Raw genomic sequence first — 20413 nt, 5'->3', positions numbered from 1 at the left:
ACTTATATGGACTTTATATGCATTATAGCATTATAGGCTATAGAACATTGAGAAGTTTCATACTCACATTATCACTTATATTGTACTCTGTTTGCATCATAGCACTATTGTCATATGTCCTTTGAAATAGGTTTTGCGGTGCACACCACTGTTCACATGGGCGTTTTTGGGTTGCGTTTTTTTTTATTTGAAAAAAAAAATGTTCTCACTGGAATATATCGCTGTTTTTATACAGTCATATATAGTAATACATGTCATCAAGGTGTTTTTATGTTTATATTTGGTTATGTTCAAGAATTAACTAGCGGATGCGCGCTTGTTTTTTTGGATTATATGTTTTTGAGCTTTTTTGAATTTAGGCTAACACAAGCAGCTGCACCTCTTTCGTACATAGTTAGTAGAGCTGCACAATTAATCGTTAAAAAATCGTGATCTCGATTCACCTCCCCTGACGATCTCTCCTGCTGAGTTTGACGATTCTTTCATATAAACAAGTGGAGAGATTATCTGCTCACTCAGCTGTCAAAAGAAAACATCTAGGCATTCTGCCAAGTTTAGAACTTGAAACATTGTATCTAACTTCCTTCTTAGATCAAAGGGATAGAACTTCTCTGTGTAAACAAATAACCTGGGCAATCTGCCAAGCTTTAAACAACCTGTAAATGCAGGAAGTTTAACCACTTAAAGTCTAAATCTTTTTCTGACACTTCTTTCTTAAGTTAAAATCAATATTTTTTGCTAAAAAAAATTACTTGGAACCCCCAAACATTAGAGATAATATATATATATATATATATATATATATATATATATATATATATATATATATATATATATATATATATATTTATTTATTTATTTATTATAATATTTTATAATATGGAATAAAATGGCAATTGCTGCAATATTTTATGTCGCACTGTATTTGCCCAGCAGTCTTTCAAATGCAATTTTTTGGGAAAAAATACACTTCAATAAATAAAAAAAAAGAAACAGTAAAGTTAGCGCAATTTTTTTTGTTTTAATGTGAAAGATGATGTTACGCCGCGAGAATCGTGAGAGAATCGTGATCTATCCTCTAAGCAAAAAAATCGTGATTCTCATTTTAGCCAGAATCGTGCAGCTCTAATAGTTAGCATAGAAATTTCTTTTCTTTTTTGTGGTAAATTTGGTGTTATCGCTCTCACTCTCTCATACTGGTCACTTGGAGTTCAACATGGCACCTCATGGCAAAGAACTCTCTGAGGATCTGAAAAAAAGAATTGTTGCTCTACATAAAGATGGCCTAGGCTATAAGAAGATTGCCAAGACCCTGAAACTGAGCTGCAGCACGGTGGCCAAGACCATACAGCAGTTTAACAAGACAGGTTCCACTCAGAACAGGCCTCACCATGGTCAACCAAAGAAGTTGAGTGCACGTGCTCAGCGTCATATCCAGAGGTTGTCTTTGGGAAATAGACGTATGAGTTCTGCCAGCATTGCTGCAGAGGCTGAAGGGGTGGGGGGTCAGCCTGTCAGTGCTCAGACCATATGCCGCACACTGCATCAAATTGGTATGCATGGCTGTTGTCCCAGAAGGAAGCCTCTTCTAAAGATGATGCACAAGAAAGCCTGCAAACAGTTTGCTGAAGACAAGCAGACTAAGGGCATGGATTACTGGAACCATGTCCTGTGGTCTGATGAGACCAAGATAAACGTATTTTTGGTTCAGATGGTGTCAAGCGTGTGTGGCTGCAACCAGGTGAGGAGTACAAAGACAAGTGTGTCTTGCCTTCAGTCAAGCATAGTGGTGGGAGTGTCATGGTCTGGGGCTGCATGAGTGCTGCCGCACTGGGGAGCTACAGTTCATCGAGGGAACCATGAGTGCCAACATGTACTGTGACTTACTGAAGCAGAGCATGATTCCCTCCCTTTGGAGACTGGGACGCAGGGCAGTATTCCAACATGATAGCGACCCCAAAAACACCTCCAAGATGACCACTGCCTTGCTAAAGAAGCTGAGGGTAAAGGTGATCAAACTTTTACCTACAGGTAAGCCCATAATAAGGCTTACCTGTAGGTAAAAAAATTATCTCCTAAACCTGTATGGTTTAGGAGATATTCCCCTCGCAATGAGCCACTGACTGCAGCGGCGCATGCGCACAGGGGATTCTCGGCTGAAAGCCCGGCAAACTCCGGACCTTGCCGGAAAGAAGTCTCCCGCGTGCATGCGCGGGAGTGATGACATCGCGGCTCCGGCCACTCAAAACGCCGGAGCCGTGATACCCGGAAGACACACCGAGGGGAAATGTCAGCTCCCTCGGCGTGGACCAGGTGAGATGCCGGCGCCTCGTTCTAAGGTAAGTATCTCATAATGAGCTAGTATGCGGTGCATACTAGCTCATTATGCCTTTTCCCTTACAGGTAAAGGGGGAGAAAAAAAAAGTCAGCGGATTTACTACCGCTTTAAGGCAATGCTGGAAAATAATGGTGGCCACACAAAATATTGACACTTTGGGCCCAATTTGGACATTTTCACTTAGGGATGTACTCACTTTTGTTGCCAGCGGTTTAGACATTAATGGCTGTGTGTTGAGTTATTTTGAGGGGATGGCAAATTTACACTGTTATACAAGCTGTACACTCACTACTTTACATTGTAGCAAAGTGTCATTTCTTTAGTGTTGTCACATGAAAAGATAGAATAAAATATTTACAAAAATGTGAGGGGTGTACTCACTTTTGTGAGATACTGTATCTACAGTGTAAATCTGAGGCACGGTTACCTCTGACTACATCTGTGTACTAGGAGATTTAAAGTGAGATTTGGTGATGTCACTACTGTGCTGCTCACTGTTCTGCTTAAAAAAACTCTGACAGGAAGAAGCTAGCCCAACCTCTCTGGGGAGTAGTCATCTTGGTAGAGGCTGGGCTTTGCTTTCTCATGTCAGAACCTTCAACAAGAAAAACAATGAGCAACACATTAGTGACATCACCAACAAGCGCCCCAAAACTCCTAACACTAGCAGTGAGAGGCAGCAGTGCCTTAGACTCATAGTGCAGATATACAGCTATAAGGCTGTAGGTACAGGAGTGCCTACGCACACTCACACAGCAGGAAGTACACTGCTATTTTTCAGAAGGAATGCTAGACAAAAAAAAGTACATTTTCCAAGGTACTGCCTAGGTACATTTAACACTCCTCCCGTTGTCAGGGCTGGCTCAGTCCTTCCTTCTCTGAGCTGGCCGCTCAGCTAATTGCCAGCTCTCATCTCTCTGCACAGTTAACCAGCTGTTGTGGATCTGCTCGTCAGTCCTGCCTACTTAAAGATCTCCAGCTCACTTCATTCCTGCCTTCGCCTTGGTCACATCACAAGAAACTATCTCCTGCGTTCCTGTTTAAAGACTGGCTTTGCTGACATCCCTTCTGGCTCCTTATCCTGCTTGGTGTTCCTCTACTTGGATCCCTGACTTCTGGCCTGGCTGATTACCCGATCTGGTACTGAACTCTGGCTTGGCTGACTACCCGATCCGGTTACTGGACTCTGGCTATGCTTTGAATACGCTTACTCTATTTACCTTTTTATTTTTATTAATAAAAAAGTGTGATTTTACTGTACTTCTGTCTCGGTCTGGTTCATGGTTTCTGACACCCGTGTTCTTGGCACAGCTGTTTTTGCAATATTGCATGCAAATATGCAGCACTGCTCTTCGAGGACACACAAACCCACACGAGCAGGATACAGCATGGCAACTGTGTCACATCCTCACTCTCTTCCCCCCATTATCCTGCTCGTGTGGGTTCATGTGTCCTCGAAGAGCAGTGCCTGGCTGGACCGGACGCAAGAGCATTAGGATCTGCACGTCGAGCGTGGTGGTGGATAGCCTTGGGTTGTCTTACCATGATCCGGGCAGCTAGGTTGAACGTTCACGGCTCCCCCTTCCCCTGTCGGGATCTTGAAGTGATTAAAGGAGTGCAGCCACAGTGGAATCCTTATGCTGTACCTATCTTCACACAACATGAGTTTGACCATTGTAGTGTTTTTAACGGTGCCATATTAAAGCCGAGTTATACTAGGGCGGCTTTGCGCTCTCTTCTTTTGTGTTTTGTATAGACGCTCAGAGCCCGGTTCATGATCACGCCTGCACGAGTGCACCCATAGCAAGCTGCTTGCTATGGAGGCACTCGTTGAAGAATAGGAGATAAGAGCGCCAGCTGAGGACCTCAGAAGAGGAGGTTCAGGGCCGCTCTGTGCAAAACCTTTGCACAGAGCAGGTAAGTATAACATGGTTTTCATTTTAGGAAAAAAATCACTTAGGTTTAGAACTGCTTTAAGAAGATCTGATGCATTCAAGCTACCCGTATTTCTTTAATCCTGCTGATTAGCTCCATCAATAGTAACATTTATCTGCCAATGTCCCTAAATTTAGGTCTTAATCTCTTAATTTGGTTTTCTTTTACTTTATATTTTTAGGATAGAAAAGTGAGATTCTCTTGATACAGTAGAACAGACTCCAAGACTGTGTACCAGATATAATTTAGAAGGTATATAGAGACTGTCACTAGAGAATTCAGGGAACGTGGGGTACTGTATGCGATTTAACCTTCCAGCATCTGCCAACATTTGATTTATGTGTGGCATTAACCTTGATTTCAAAACACAATACACAATATATGCTTTTACCTAACAGAAAGACATGGCTAAAGTACAGTCATAACTACGTATATGTTTGTATTACTTTTTTATGTGTCCAAATTTTATAAACAGTTTATAACAGCACACATTAAAGAGTAACTGCAGTCTGCTCACATAATTTGTAATAAAAACATCTTTGCCATTCTGAAGGTTCCCTCAAACCACCTTGCATATTTTATATATACTGTGATTTTTACTTGCCAAATATGCTGTAGAAATCTCTCTCCACTGAGTCTGGCTGCATCCATTTTAACTGTGGGCAGCTGAACCTGCTGCCTGTTCACTTCATGGATTTACACAGACACACAGAGGCACACCTCCAGCTCTCATTGGCCCTCTTATGACCCATTCTCTCTCCCTTCCTGGCAAACTCTCACGAGAGTGAGAAAGAGCTGTACATGATGTCATAAGCCTAGGCTTTTTACCAGACAAGAAACAGGAAGTGGACTGTATAAGGTATTTACTGGCAGAAAAAAAATGTTTTACTATCCAAAGTTAAAAGAACAAGGGCAGAAGATTTAATAGATGGAAAGATGAAAAAATGACTGAAGTTCTGCTTTAAGTCACCCCAGTAATCCTTTTCTAGTTTATGGAGTCAACAGCCAACATTTCAGCAACTGATTAAAATCTCTTTGTTTTGGAGCGACCTGTTATAATCCCCCCCAGATTAGCTACCTGCCTGGTCCTTGTATTGGACTTGTCGGCAATCTTCCACTAAAGTGAATTACGTTTCTGTTTAGTATACAGACATGAATCGTTTATCTGCCAAAGATGCCCAAAATAATTACAATAATCCTAGAAAAAATGGCTCGGAAAAAAGCCAGGAAAGCTTATTTTAGTTACGCTGACCACCTGCTTCAGATTGTCCTGGCAGCTGATCTATTTTTACTGGCCCCGTGAGCGAATAGGCAGGCTGCCCTGGTAAATGTAGTCCTGTAATAGTCTGAAGGGGGTTTCTATAAGATAAAAACACTTAATTTATCCCCCCTTGCATTACTGTGGATGTTATGGGGTTGATTTACTAAAACTGGAGAGTGAAAAATCTGGTGCAGCTGTGCATGGTAGCCAATCAGCTTCTAATGTCAGTTTGTTCAATGAAGCTTTGACAAAAAAAAACCTAATTGAATCCTAATTGGTTTCTATGCAGAACAACACCAGATTTTGCACCCCTAGTTTTAGTAAGTCAACCCCTATGAGTCAATGAGGTAGTTATGGGGAAAACCAGTTTTATTCGGTCTCCACTTTATCGGGTATGTGAGGAACACATTGGGGGTTATTTACGAAAGGCAAATCCACTTTGCACTACAAGTGCAAACTACAAGTGCAAAGTGCACTTGAAATTGCACTGAAAGTGCAGTCGCTGTAGATCCGAGGGGGACATGCAAGGAAAATAAAAAACAGCATTTTAGCTTGCACATGATTGGATAATAAAATCAGTAGAGCTTCCCCTCATTTCAGATCTACTCCTCAGATTTACAGCGACTGCACTTCCAAGTGCAATTTCAGTGCAATTTCAAGTGCACTTTGCACTTATAGTTTGCACTTGTAGTGCAAAGTGGATTTGCCTTTTGTAGATAACCCCCATAGTGTCTACAGCGCTATAAAAACAGGCCAAGTTTGGTTTGATAGTTATCTGTCCTAATACTACAAAGGCCCCTTTCACATCCGATCTGGTCTGGTAAAAACAGATGGAGGGGGATACATTTGCCATCCATCCAGCAGATCAGATGACAGTCTGATGGAAATGGACAGGTGGTCTGTTTCCATCCGACTGCCCTATAGAGAAGAGCGGGCTGTGTCCGTGTCCGTTCTGCAAAGCGGAGCGCACATGGACCTGTCATCCCCCTGCTTGGCAGAGATCAGAAGAGAGATCCCCCGCTGAGCAGGCAGATCTGCTTGAGGGAGTCCGCACCTGTCTGAAAGGGGCCTAAAAAGAATGATTAAAGAGAAAACATTTACACTGAGATTTTGTGCAAACAATATGCAGCATGTATACAAGCAGGGGGGTGGCAGCATTTTAAATCTATATCATTTTAGCCTTTACTTTTAGATTACATACGTCACAGCAGTGTACAATTGGCCAGCAGAAGGTCAATTTTAAAATGCAAGGCTAGGCTCAAATTTACTGGAAACAAGTTGCAAAAGCTGGGGCTTTACAATACAAAGTAACAGTTTTAATCAGGGTTTTTTAAGCCTAACTGAGGTATGCCTAACTTTTATTTTAATTATGGGTATTCGGGGTGCGATCAAAATGAGTGATATAATGTGAGGAGGTTTAAGTACACTTTTTTTTCTGTCAAATGATGCAGCAGCATGCGCGAAGAATAAATGGTCATTAAACAAGCACATGCTGCGCTTTAAGCACTCCGAGCTTAGAAAAAAACTTATCGAAATAGAAAAGAAAATCAAATGAAAATTGCACCCCTGAAACAAAAGCCCAGTTTTTTAAAAGAGAAGCTTTACTGCTACTGCTAAAAAAAATCTATTTAATAAATCAGTTTAATAAAAAAAGCTCTATTAACATAAAAGAAAAAAAATGATAGACCTATTTTTTTTTCTAAAGGGAGGGAAGCCTTGCAGTAAAAAACTGCTGACCTCAGCATAAAACTAAAGACAAAAAAGCCCCCAATAATAAATAAAAAGAGAATGACTGCCGAAAGAGCTAGCAATCAGAATTAAAATAGAAATATAAAGCATTATCACTTGGAATTTGTACAAGTCACATTTGGGAATATGGACATTTATTGTGGATAGTTTTATATCACAGAATTGGACTCAATATTGGTTTAATTAATTTTTTCACATTGCATCTGGTTGTTTATATCTATGCCACTTGATTTATGGATAAAAATATATCCACGTATATTTTACATATATAAGAAAAATCATAATTTTTATTCAACATCACAGGTGGAAGTACATTGAATTTTAAATATTTGTTGTAAGCAGCGCCAAAATCCCTTCCCTTTAAAATCATTATTTTTTACTTCATTTGTGAAGTTTTTTTTCAGGGAGGCTGCAGCTTAGCATATACCTAAGAGCGGAATTTTAGTTAAATAGAATTAAAATATAGTTTCCTATATGATCCTAATCTCTCAATATACAGTTTGTCAGCTTTTCCTATCTTTTACCTACAACAGCTTCAAATTCACTAACACCAAGGCTGTCCTGTAACCCCCACCCGACCTTTATAGTGAGCTTATTAGACTTTCCTAGCCTGTTGGCCATAGTTCAAAGGCGATGCAGTGCATTATGGTTTCAAAAACAATTCTCCTGTGCTCAAATCTCAAACCCCCAGGGTTTGCCTAGAACCCATAGTAGTGACACACCCAGACCTCATCTCTGTTTGGCACCCTTGTTCATCCTTATCCACGTGAAGCACTTTCTAACTGTAACTCTGATAGTCTTGTGGATTAAAGCGTTTTTCAAAACCAAGAACAAAAATGTAATATAAAGGAGATGACCAGCCCTTAGATTTAGTGGCCCCATTAGTTTTCATTTTTCATGATTTTATCAATTACAGTAATTTCCAGCCAATACCACAACCTGTCCTTCGATGACAACACTCAGTTACTGTATTGTATTTATGGAGAAGCAGTGTTCTTACCCTAGGGCAGGATTACAGGATACCTCCCTCTAACTTTCATAACATAGGTGATGGGTGATAAGTGTTCTTCTGTTCACAAAGATGAACTTCCAGAGTCAATAATGCTGCGGATTACAAATTATGAGCTCATTGAATTTCTAGCATGATCAACAGGTATTTTTTGTACTTTTTGAACAAATATGATACAACGTATTTGATGATGTATTTAGCAGATCACCCTCATGAGAGTTCTGACAGCTTACTGTAGCTGGCCCATTCAGTTTACTTGCCTTGCTCTGAGACTGCCTTCGCCCTGGTCCTGTGACATTGTGGAGTGAATTTTGGGCACCATTTTACTGTTCACCGTATTTAAAGCTCTAAGTACTTCGCTCCTCCACTCTGAAAAAGAAGCATGGGCCCTAAAACATGTCAGTTTAGTGGAGGTACTGTATCACCTTAGACAAAGATTCAATCCCTCTTCTGCATCAGCTTTGTTTCTCTCTTTATGGTCCTTCCTATGTCCACCTTGGAACAGACATCTTGATTTGCTTCCTCTGCTACTGCCAGCATTTCATTTTTGCATCTGTTGGTGTGACCTGGTATTTCTCTGGATGATTTGTTCTGGGGATATGCACTCGTCAAGTCACTTTTAAATTTTTCCTTTTAAATTTTTTTTTCCCTGCACCTGTTGCAGAGAGGCCTGCAGCCAAGTGCGACCTGCTTCTGTTTTTATTTTTACATAAATATTTGGCTCTTGGAGATATACACAGAGCCACGCATTGTGTGTGAATGGACAATGCCAGAAGGGGGGAGGAGCCAGGACAGCTGGACGGGCACCGAAAAAAGGAAGATCGGGGCTGCTCTGTACAAAACCATTCAAAGAGCAGGTAACTATACCATGTTTGTTATTAACCTCTTCCCAACCACACTTTAGCCGAACGATGGCTACAGCGTGGTCGCTCATTTCTGAGAGGGCATCTATTGTCGTCCCCTGCGGCGTGTATTGGCAGGGATCTGTGATCGCTGTGTCCGAAGGGTAAAGAGTCAATCACAGCTGCTCTTTACCATGTGATCAGCTGTGTCCAATTACAGCTGATCACAGTCTAAACAGGATTTGCCGGCAATTGCCAATCCATTCCTCACGTTGACAGCGTGTGAGGAGGGGAGAAACGGTAAGCGGCAAACCACACAGGAGACATCTACACTGATAATCAGGCCACTGCTAATCAGTGGCCTGATTATCAGTGCAGCCCCAACAATGCCCATCAGTGCTGCCAATCAGTGCCCATCGGTGCTGCCTATTAGTGCCCATCAGTGCCACAAGTTATAAACCCAGTAAGGGCATTCTACTTTTGCATCTGTTGGCGTGATCTGGCATTTTTCTTGACGATTTGTTTAGGGGACATGCACTCGTCAAGTCACTTTTACATTTTTACTTTTAAAAATGTTTTTTTCCTGCACCTGATGCAGTAAGACCTGCAACCAAGTGCAACTTGCTTCTGTTTTTATTTTAATTTTTACATATATATTTGGCTATTTGGCTCTTGGAGATATACACAGAATTTGCAAGGATATTCAGAGTTGCGTTACATTTGAAGATTGGAGTTTTTTTATACCTGCCTGAAGTTAAAGAAGTTGTAAAGGCAGAAGGTTTTTTTATCTTAATGCATTCTATGCATTAGGATAAAAAACCTTCTGTGCGTAGCAGCCCCCCAGAACCCCCCAATTACCTACCTGACCCCCTTCTCTCTCCAGCGATGTCCACGATCCCCTCAGCCGTCCAGGACACTCCTCCTGATTGGCTGAGACAGAGCAGCGGCGCCATTGGCTCCCACGGCTGTCAATCAAAATCATTCAGCCAATCAGGGGAGAGCGGGGCGGGGCCAGGTCAGGGCTCCGTGTCTGAATGGATATACGGAGTGCTGACTCGGCTTGGGTGCCCCCTGTAGCAAGCTGCTGGCTGAGGGGCACTCAAAGGAGGGAGTGGCTAGGAGCAGCAAAGAGGGACCCAAAAAGAGGAGGATCCGGGCTGCTCTGTGCAAAACCAACTACACACAGGAGGTAAGTATAACATGTTTGTTATTTAAAAAAAAAGAAAACGAGCCTTTACAATCACTTTAAGGTTTAACCCCACTAATCATTTATAAATATGAATCATGCAGTGACAAAGGCTGAGGTCTTCTGAAGCAGCTCTTCAGCAATCCACTACTACAATCTTACATTCAGACTTCACATGGCTTTAATGCATTCATATTACAAATCAATGAAAAGCTGAATGAAAAATGCATCAGTGTGAATGGACTCTTCCAGGGAAACATTAAGGATAAATATTTTATTATCCTTGTCATTGTGAAAAGATGTGTTAGGAAACAGAATGATTTTGTCCTACAATCCAGGATAGCTGTACGCACTCACTGAAAAAAAAAAATCATAAACCCATCAAGGGCTACTATGCCATCTTTGATAATCCCCATATAGATGAGCCAGGAAGAACACATTCTCTCCACACTGCAAGGAGCTGCAGGTCAGTGAAATCTCTTAAAAGCATCTAAACAGTATACAATACATTAAATGATCGCGCTCAAAATGAGAGGGTAGTGACGTACTGGCAAGGCCTCAGGCTGCCGTCCTACTTCATAGATTAAATTGAGCTGAACAAATCACATTTGCTTATTTAAAAAAAAAAAAAAAAAAACATCTCTGGGGCTTATTAAGATCATTATCCAGTGTCTTTTGGCAACCAGGCAACTGACTAAAGACCCACGAGCGGAATGTCCGACAGAAAAAGTCAGACGGAAGCTTTTCATTGTCTATTCTGATTGTGTGTATGCCTCATCGGACTCTTTTTTTCGAAAATTCTGATGGACCTAGACCAAAAAACGAAGCATGCTCTGAAGTAAGTACGAGACGGAAGCTATTGACTACTGGCTATTGAACTTCCTTTTTCTAGTCCCGTCGTACGTGTTGTACGTCACCGCATTCTAGACGGTCGGACTTGTGTAGGCAAGACCGCTTGAGCGGAATTCCATCGGAGCTCCGTCGGAGAAACCTTCAGAGTTTATTCCGACGGCAAAACCGGTCGTGTGTACGCGGCATACCTGTCAAAAGTGACAGGTAAATGTACTATGGGCAAACAATATTCCATATATGTACAAAACACATACAGATAATGAGTGAAACAATTGTCGCCTACATTATTACTTTTTTTTTATTATTATTATTTGGGCTACAACCCTGAGCATGATTTTTTTTTCAGGAGATAAAGAGGTCATCAACATGAACAACATATGTTTATTTAAATCTCTCTCTTGCATTGTTGGTATTTAATCCCACTGTTTGAGTTTTTCCACTCTCTCTGGTTGACAAGAAACTTATGTCTGTATTTTTACACTTTCTAATGCTTATCATTTCTGCTTGTCATCTGTTCCTGCAAGGCACCAGTATACACGGTCAGGCTGTTCCTGAGCGGAATAATAGTCTATATGCCTCATTTGCCTCACTCCTGGACCTTTTTCTAAAAACAGAATAAAGAGTAGTTAGACCCCTAAAGCCCAATCTGCAGTCTACTGATGCTTACTGTTTAAGTCCCCAACAACATTGATTTGTAAAGAATCTGACAGTCATCACTAGCAGAGGAAAATGGAAAAATAGTGTTGGACCCATAAGGTTATCTTATTGGTACTGCTATCTTAAATTGGTTCTAAAGGCAGAAGTTTTTTTTACCTTAATAAGTTCTATGCATTAAGGTAAAAAAACCTTCTGGGTGCAGCCCCCCCCCCCAGATACTTACCTGAGCTCCATCTCGATCCAGCGATGTGCATGAGAGCAACGGCTCTGCCGGGTCTCTCTCCCCTCATTGGTTCACACAGCTGCAGGAGCCGTTGTCAAACACACCCAGTGAGCCAATGAGGAGAGAGCAGGAGGCAGGGCAGAGCCACGCTCTGTGTGTGAATAGGAAATGTCGGTGAGGGGGAGTAGCCAAGACCACTGGTGGGGCACCCAAAAAAGAAGAGGATCAGGGCTGCTCTGTGCAAAAGTATTGCAAAGAGCAGGTGACTATACAAAATTATTGACGTTGATGTAAGTGATCCGGTTGCTTCTACACACCAGAGGATCTCCATGGTCATCTTGGCTTGTAGTGTAATGTAACAAAATATAAATTGTAAAGCCAGACTGCTGCTAAAAGGTCTAGATATGACTTTGTAGCAATGAAGGTCAGGGGGAAAATCCAATGAGCATTTAACACGTATTTCGAGGGGGCCAAAAATGTCCCTTTCATGAGGGCTTGAGAATGAAAACAAAAAACAGAAAATCATACAAAATCATACAAAAAATACCACTTTCGAAGCGATGGTACGATAATCTGATTGTTAGTACACAGCTTTCATCCGAAATTATCCGAAGGGACAAACATTTTTCTCGTACGATACCAGATTGTACGATTTTTGTTTAATCAGTACATCACTTCCGAATTATTATTCTGTCGTACGAGAATTTTTGCAATTTAGTAACCTATTAGTTTTCGATATGGAGACTAGCATGCAAAAAAAAAAAAAAAAAAGCACGATCGTACGTCCGATAATCTCATTGTGTGTACTAGGCTTTAATGGACTAGATGTGATCTAGACCATTAATTGTATTTCTTCCAGTGAGGTTATAAGGACAGGTCTTGTCAGCAGCTGGATCTCTAGCAGCTCTAGGTAACATGTCCTCAATCTAAAACGACATCTGTAGCACCCCAACTAACTCCTATATAATGTCTACAATTTCGGACACTCTTTTGTTGGACTGGATGTTAAGTTGTAAAAGGATAAAGCGTGTGGTCTCTCGATGGCCAGTTAATGCTTTCAAGGTGACCACCACTGAGTTAGAAAATTTATGTCCAAGAAAATAAAAACTGTGTCAGAAATAGGTGAAGATTTGTGGTTGGATAAACTCAAAGGGCTGCATAGAATTTTCCTCACCGTCATGAATCTGAGTTTGGTCCTGTGATCTCATGGGTTTTCCTTTCTGTTCTTTCTTGTTGTGTTGTCTGCTCAGGTTGCATCTGTTCTTATTTGCTCTATGTTAGCCCACTCCGAGCCTGTCTGTTGTCTACCTTCTCCTCGCCTGTCCATGCTCTGAATTATGAGGAAGACACAGACACTGCAGGTACATAGCTGGGCTTCCTGTTTATCCTTGTCTGCAACCCAACCAAAGCTTTTGCATATACTGTTATATTATTGTGTTTGTGCCCTGATTCTGTCCCCTTCCTGCCTGTGCATCCAAATTTGCTGTTTGAACTTCTGTGTGTATGGACTTCTACACATTTCCTGGTTTGCTGTCTTGTACCTTTTCTTTTCTAAAATGATTTGCTACCGGTTACGACTATCCGCCTGTATACTGTCCCGTGGAGCCAGTTTTTCTCTTGCTCTGAACTGGTCTCTTTTCGGGTTATACTTCTGCCTGGTGATTTTATAATTGGATTTATGATTTTATGGTCAAATACGTTTTTACTACACAATTTTAGAGATGAAATTAGAAGTGTTTAGTATGTAAGAACAAAGAAAAAAAAGAGAGAATAAACAGCCAGATACAAGTAATATCTGTACAACTAAACAGGGTACAGATAGACCTCTAGAACTCACAGGGAGGCCATAAATGTAAAGTACCAACAAGATAAAAGAGAACTACTTATCAATATCTAAGGTAAAAAGAAAAAGGGGTATCACCTATATAAGTTAAAAAAACTGTAAAGATGGTGAAAACCAAACAGCAAGGGGTCTAGAGATTGCTCCGCTCAAGGAAGTTAAGCCATTATGTTTGATTTTGTATTTTAAACTTCAACCCACTACAAGATTTTACCTTGCCCCCAGCAACTTATCCTCTTTCTGCATCATGTGTTTCCTCAGTACATTCGGGTTAGCCCCGCCAGCAGCATAACAACCAATGATGCTAAGCAGCCAGGACATATGGTGTCATTCATTGTTATGATGCTGACATTAACCAGAACAAAGCCGACTCTCAATGGGTGCAATGATATCACCCATTACATGTGACAGAATCCATCAACCAGGACTTTCAAGAAAGTATTGCCAAAACCAAGCTCTGTAACATTTAACCCTTTATTTGCCATTACATTCTAAACAAACCATTAGAAAGTCTCAGACTACTGTCAAATACATCAAGTTCAACACCCTTATCTTGCCTTTGACTGTTTAAGCTGGCCCTGCACGAGTAGAGCACCACTCACAAATGACTTTGTGATCTCTCCACTCAGACCAATAGAATTAGTCATAGGGAAAATGAAGAGTGTTGGAGCCTTCAACTGTTTTCATAAAGGGGAAGAATGGCCAAAGCTTTTTTGGCCATACTTCTCCTGTGGGTCACAGAAGTGATTGATTTACTAAAACTGGAGCACTCACAATCTGGTGCAGCTATGCATGGTAGCCAATCAGCTTCTAATTGTAGCTTGTTCAATTAAGCTTTGGAAATAAACCCTTGAAGCCGATTGGTGTCTATGCATAGTTGCACCAGATTTTGCACTCGCCAGCTTTAGTAAATAATCCCCTTAGTTCTGTAGTGTGGCAACTCATTTTTAGTTGACAGCAGGCCAGTCAAGGCAATAATGTCAGGATCCACCCACATGCCTGCCTGGTAGCTGGCTCAGCCTCTCAGCGTGCTGCTGACAGGGCCGGACTGGCCAACCGGCATACCGGTAAATCCCCCGGTGGGCCGGTGGTCTGGCTACCCCTGCGGCCGCCGGCCGCTGTGAGGGCAGCGGCGCCTGAAAGAAAAATGGCTGCGGGGGCCGGGCCGACGTGCAACTGCGCAGGCGCCAGCGCTGTTCCGAGGTTGGCCGTGCTCGGGAAAACCCGTACACGCTCGGCAATTTTCGGAAGTGCGGGCGCATGCGCAGTGACACGATGGCGCCGAGCGGCGCCATTTTTAAAGGTAAAGCGGTTGCAGCGCTCAGTGTCTGGCGTCTGGTGGCCTGTGCCTCTTCCTGCGTCCCCCCACAGCCTCTGACCTCCTGCCCGCCCCCCCCTGCAGCCTCTGATCACCTGTCCCCCCCCTGCAGCCTCTGACCACCTGTCCCCCCCCCTGCAGCCTCTGACCACCTGTCCCCCCCCTGCAGCCTCTGACCACCTGTCCCCCCCCCTGCAGCCTCTGACCACCTGTCCCCCCCTGCAGCCTCTGACCTCCTGTCCCCCCCTGCAGCCTCTGACCACCCCCCCCCCCCCCTGCAGCCTCTGACCTCCTGTCCCCCCCTGCAGCCTCTGACCTCCTGTCCCCCCCTGCAGCCTCTGACCTCCTGTCCCCCCCCGCAAGCCTCTGACCTCCTGCCCCCCCCTGCAGCCTCTGACCACCTGTCCCCCCTGCAGCCTCTGACCTCCTGTCCCCCCCCTGCAGCCTCTGACCTCCTGTCCCCCCCTGCAGCCTCTGACCTCCTGCCCCCCCCTGCAGCCTCTGACCTCCTGCCCCCCCCTGCAGCCTCTGACCTCCTGCCCCCCCCCTGCAGCCTCTGACCTCCTGCCCCCCCCTGCAGCCTCTGACCTCCTGCCCCCCCTGCAGCCTCTGACCTCCTGCCCCCCCCTGCAGCCTCTGACCTCCTGCCCCCCCCTGTAGCCTCTGACCACCTGTCCCCCCCTGCAGCCTCTGACCACCTGTCCCCCCCTGCAGCCTCTGACCACCTGTCCCCCCCTGCAGCCTCTGACCTCTTCTCGTCCCCTCCTCAGCCTCTGACCTCTTCTCGTCCCCTCCTCAGCCTCTGACCTCTTCTCGTCCCCTCCTCAGCCTCTGACCTCTTCTCGTCCCCTCCGCAGCCTCTGACCTCTCCTGTGGTCCCCTCCGCAGCCTCTGACCTCCCCTGCATCATCCGCAGCCTCTGACCTCCTGTCCCCCCTGCAGCCTCTGACCTCCTGTCCCCCCTGCAGCCTCTGACCTCCTGTCCCCCCTGCAGCCTCTGACCTCCTGTCCCCCCTGCAGCCTCTGACCTCCTGTCCCCCCTGCAGCCTCTGACCTCCTGTCCCCCCTGCAGCCTCTGACCACCTGTCCCCCCTGCAGCCTCTGACCACCTGTCCCCCCTGCAGCCTCTGACCTCCTGTTCGCACCCCCCTGCAGCCTCTGACCTCCTGTCATCCCCTCCTCAGCCTCTGACCTCTTCTCGTCCCCTCCTCAGCCTCTGACCTCCTGTCGTCCCCTCCTCAGCCTCTGACCTCCTGTCGTCCCCTCCTCAGCCTCTGACCTCCTGTCGTCCCCTCCTCAGCCTCTGACCTCCTGTCGTCCCCTCCTCAGCCTCTGACCTCCTGTCGTCCCCTCCTCAGCCTCTGACCTCCTGTCGTCCCCTCCTCAGCCTCTGACCTCCTGTCGTCCCCTCCTCAGCCTCTGACCTCCTGTCGTCCCCTCCTCAGCCTCTGACCTCCTGTCGTCCCCTCCGCAGCCTCTGACCTCTTCTGTGGTCCCCTCCGCAGCCTCTGACCACCCCTGCATCATCCGCAGCCTCTGACCTCCCCTGCATCATCCGCAGCCTCTGACCTCCCCTGCATCATCCGCAGCCTCTGACCTCTCCTGCACCATGCGCAGCCTCTGACCTCTCCTGCACCATGCGCAGCCTCTGACCTCTCCTGTACCATGCGCAGCCTCTGACCTCTCCTGTACCATGCGCAGCCTCTGACCTCTCCTGTACCATGCGCAGCCTCTGACCTCTCCTGTACCATGCGCAGCCTCTGACCTCTCCTGTACCATGCGCAGCCTCTGACCTCTCCTGTACCATGCGCAGCCTCTGACCTCTCCTGTACCATGCGCAGCCTCTGACCTCTCCTGTACCATCCGCAGCCTCTGACCATCTCCTGTCTTATATCACGTCTGCAGTCTGGAGTGGAGTCAACAGTGGGAGTGCCTCAGGGATGGGGGTCATGGGAGAAGTCAGACATGTATGGACTATGGAGAGGAAACTATGGGATAAAACCAGAGCCACCGAGCTGGAGCCGACTGACTGAGCCCTGTACGGTGCACCTGAGAGGAGGTCAGTGACAGCGCCGCCAGGCCTACCTGAGAGGGGGGGGGGTCAATACAATATTGTAAGGGGGCACTGATATATAGGTTTCCCCCTTATATCAGTAAACCCCCGTACCTTAGTGTTTTCTTTCTGCAGAAGGTGGTCTCTGGTCACCAGAGTCCTCCCCACATTCCCAGAGTTCCCCTTTACATCATAGTCTGCAGGATTCCACCTTACAGTGCAAGGGGGAACTCTGATGTAAAGGGCAATTCTGCAGACCCTGATGTAAGTGAGAACTCTGATGTAAAGGGCAATTCTGCAGACCCTGATGTAAGTGAGAACTCTGATGTAAAGGGCAATGCTGCAGACCCTGATGTAAGTGAGAACTCTGATGTAAAGGGGAATGCAGTGGACTCTGATATAAGTGGGGTCTCTGGTCACCAGTGCCCCCCTTTTATATCAGAGTTCCTGCTTAGATCATGATCTGCAATGTTCCCCTTTATGTCAGAGTTCCCTTGCACTGTAAAGGGGAATCCTCCTGATGTATGGGGGGAACTCTGTGCTGGGTTATATTAATCTGACCTTCATGTAAGAGGATAAATATGGTGTTTGACTTTTGTTTAACTTAACACATTGCTAATAGCAGTTTATAGCTTAAATATTGATATTTGCACTGAAACCTGCCATTTATGGCACCTTTTTTTTTGCAGTATCAGTAAAAAATGTGCCAGTAAATGCCATGATTTTGCCAGTAAAAAAATAAAAAATTGCTGCTGTTTGTAAATTTCATGTCTCTCTTATCTATAGATAATACACTCTTCAAATGTGCTTTAAAATGCATGGTTTTCCCTTTTGTGAACAAAAAAATAATGACGTTATGCAGTTGGGCTGGTATAAAAATGCTATGGGGCTGGTATGAAATTATTTCCAGGGCTGGTTTTTATTCCCAGTCCGGCCCTGGCTGCTAAGAGTCTGAGCCAAACAATCTCACCCCCTCCACAACACTGGAGGGGCAGAGCAATATTTGATTGCTCATTTCTCAGTATGGAGCTGGCGGGGAACAGCAGCAGCATCGGATCAATGCTGCATCTACATAGGTGAGTATGCATGTTTTTTTTTTTTTGTATCCCATACTTCTCTTTTAAGCTGACCATACACCAGTAGAATTTTGGTGAAAATATTTGCTTTCTGGGAACTATCATTCAATTTTACAGTACTTCAATAGGGTCAAATCGACAATCGTTTTCGACCGTAGTGATAAGGAAAATCTAAGAGGAAGGATGGGAAATTTTTCTTAAACTAATAAAATTCTAAATGTGAATATGGTTTTGTGGGAAGAATGAAGAACCAATATCAAACGTAGAATTCAAAACATTGGCATGGCAATTGAATGAAAATTTTCAGGGTTTCTTTTCAAAAAATATTAATTCCATAATGGTACCATCCAATGCTCTGTCAAAAGTTTTTTCTTAATTTCTTAACAAACTTTCAAATGAAATTATGCCAGTGTATGGCCAGTGCTAGGACAGAGCCATACCCATCTTCATCTTCATCTTCATGCCAGTAGTTACAGATGCGGAACATGCGGAAACAGAGCATGTTAAATTTCCCAGTGCATGCATAACGATATTATGGCATTATGGGTTGGAGCTCAAAAAAAAAAAAAAGAAAGCGTTTTGATGTTGTAGCTTTAAATCATCAATGTAGGTATTAAGCAGCCCTTTGAGCCAGAGGTACCTACTCACCACTGGGGGTCCTTGGTAAATGACTGAAGTACAACAGATGACAAAGCGCTAAAAGAATGGATCAATAGGACAATCAGGTATAATAAAATCATTTTTAAATTAACGTTGATATCCAACAGGTTTCAGGAGTTACAAAAATCCCATCTCTTTAGAGCTGTCAAGCAGACAAATGCTATCTAATGTTATATGACAAATTGTTAATAGGAACTAGAAACACTGTTGAATAATGCTAGTACGGAGACAGCAAAAATGGTAGTTGGTGTTGATAATGTTGTAATGTCTACATATTAACATCAGCCTCCATTTCATTGATTCATTGCTTTGGCGCTTTGTCATCTGTTGAGCTTCAACTATGATCTTTGGCGGCTGAATAGACGTGAGGTTCATTATTACATTATAATCAAATATCTCTATTAAAACACTGATTTCACCTGTCTTTTTGGTTCTTCAGTGAATATATAATTTAGGTTGGGAAATAAACAACCATTTGCCCCTAGTCTTATGTATTCAGCTCTCTGTGCCCTATAAATTAACACACGAAACAGAAGGAGTGTATATAGAGCAGAAGCAAACGCATGACAGTTTAGAAGATTTAACTCAACACAAAAATTTCATGTATTGCTAATCCCACACATTATGCATAATTAAGAAAGTCCTGGGAGACATCTAGCAAAGATTGCTGCTGAGCAGAAATCTTTCAAGGTATGATTTCACCTAAACACAGTCACTGTTCGCTGCTGGATTCCTATAGGAGTATATAGAGCAGGGGTCTTCAAACTACGGCCCTCCAGTTGTTCATGAACTACAATTCCCATCATGCCTTGTCATGTCTGTGAATGTCAGAGTTTTACAATGCTTCATGGGACGTGTAGTTGCGCAGCAGCTGGTGGGCCGTAGTTTGGTGATCCCTGATATAGAGGGTCTGGTAATTATATCAGTGACCTGATGTTAAATTTTCAAATTAGGATTTGGTACTAATTAGTGAAGTTGAAACTTTCAATGGAAACCTTCTTTGATGAGTCCTTAAAGCAATTGTTAACCTAAAAAAAAAAAATGGATCCTGGCCCTTTAAAGCATGTTATACACAGCACAGTGCTTGTGCTGTATAATTTGCCCCCCCATATCACCTAAAATACCTGGCTGATCCTGCCTGGCTATACTCTCCCCCATAGAAACTGACCACGGTATATCACGGCTGCTGAGCCCTGACACCATGGTCAGTTTACGTGCCTTCATCGTCTGTAGTCCTGCTCTCCTGTGTCTGTCCTCCTCCCCCTCCCTCCCTGCCTGTCAGCTAGTGACAGTGGCCATCCTCCCCTCCTGCTGCTGGAATAACTCTGACCTGTTAATAGTATCAGTGCTGTCTCATAATGTGTGTGTGATTTATAAAAATAAAACAGTATATATGAGATTTCTAAGTGACGAT

At 43.9% G+C, this 20413-nt stretch overlaps 1 protein-coding gene across 2 annotated transcripts in view; it reads right to left on the bottom strand.

The window, feature by feature from the left end:
* SMPD3 (sphingomyelin phosphodiesterase 3) overlaps positions 1 to 20413 on the bottom strand; it is a 319999-nt gene that overhangs the window by 249368 nt on the left and 50218 nt on the right. Inside the window, exon 2 of one of the 2 annotated variants that reach the window (XM_073605459.1) lies at positions 8284 to 8387. The exons of the other annotated variant lie outside the window; for it this stretch is intronic. The gene's annotated coding sequence lies outside the window, so the exon portion shown is untranslated. The remainder of the gene's footprint in view (positions 1 to 8283; positions 8388 to 20413) is intronic. 2 annotated transcript variants of the gene reach the window in all.

The sequence above is a fragment of the Aquarana catesbeiana genome, linkage group LG11 (genome assembly GCF_042186555.1).
Source record: "Aquarana catesbeiana isolate 2022-GZ linkage group LG11, ASM4218655v1, whole genome shotgun sequence".
Taxonomy (NCBI): domain Eukaryota; kingdom Metazoa; phylum Chordata; class Amphibia; order Anura; family Ranidae; genus Aquarana; species Aquarana catesbeiana.
The sequence above is the reverse complement of the archived record's forward strand: the minus strand, read 5'-3'. Positions and strand labels throughout refer to the sequence as shown.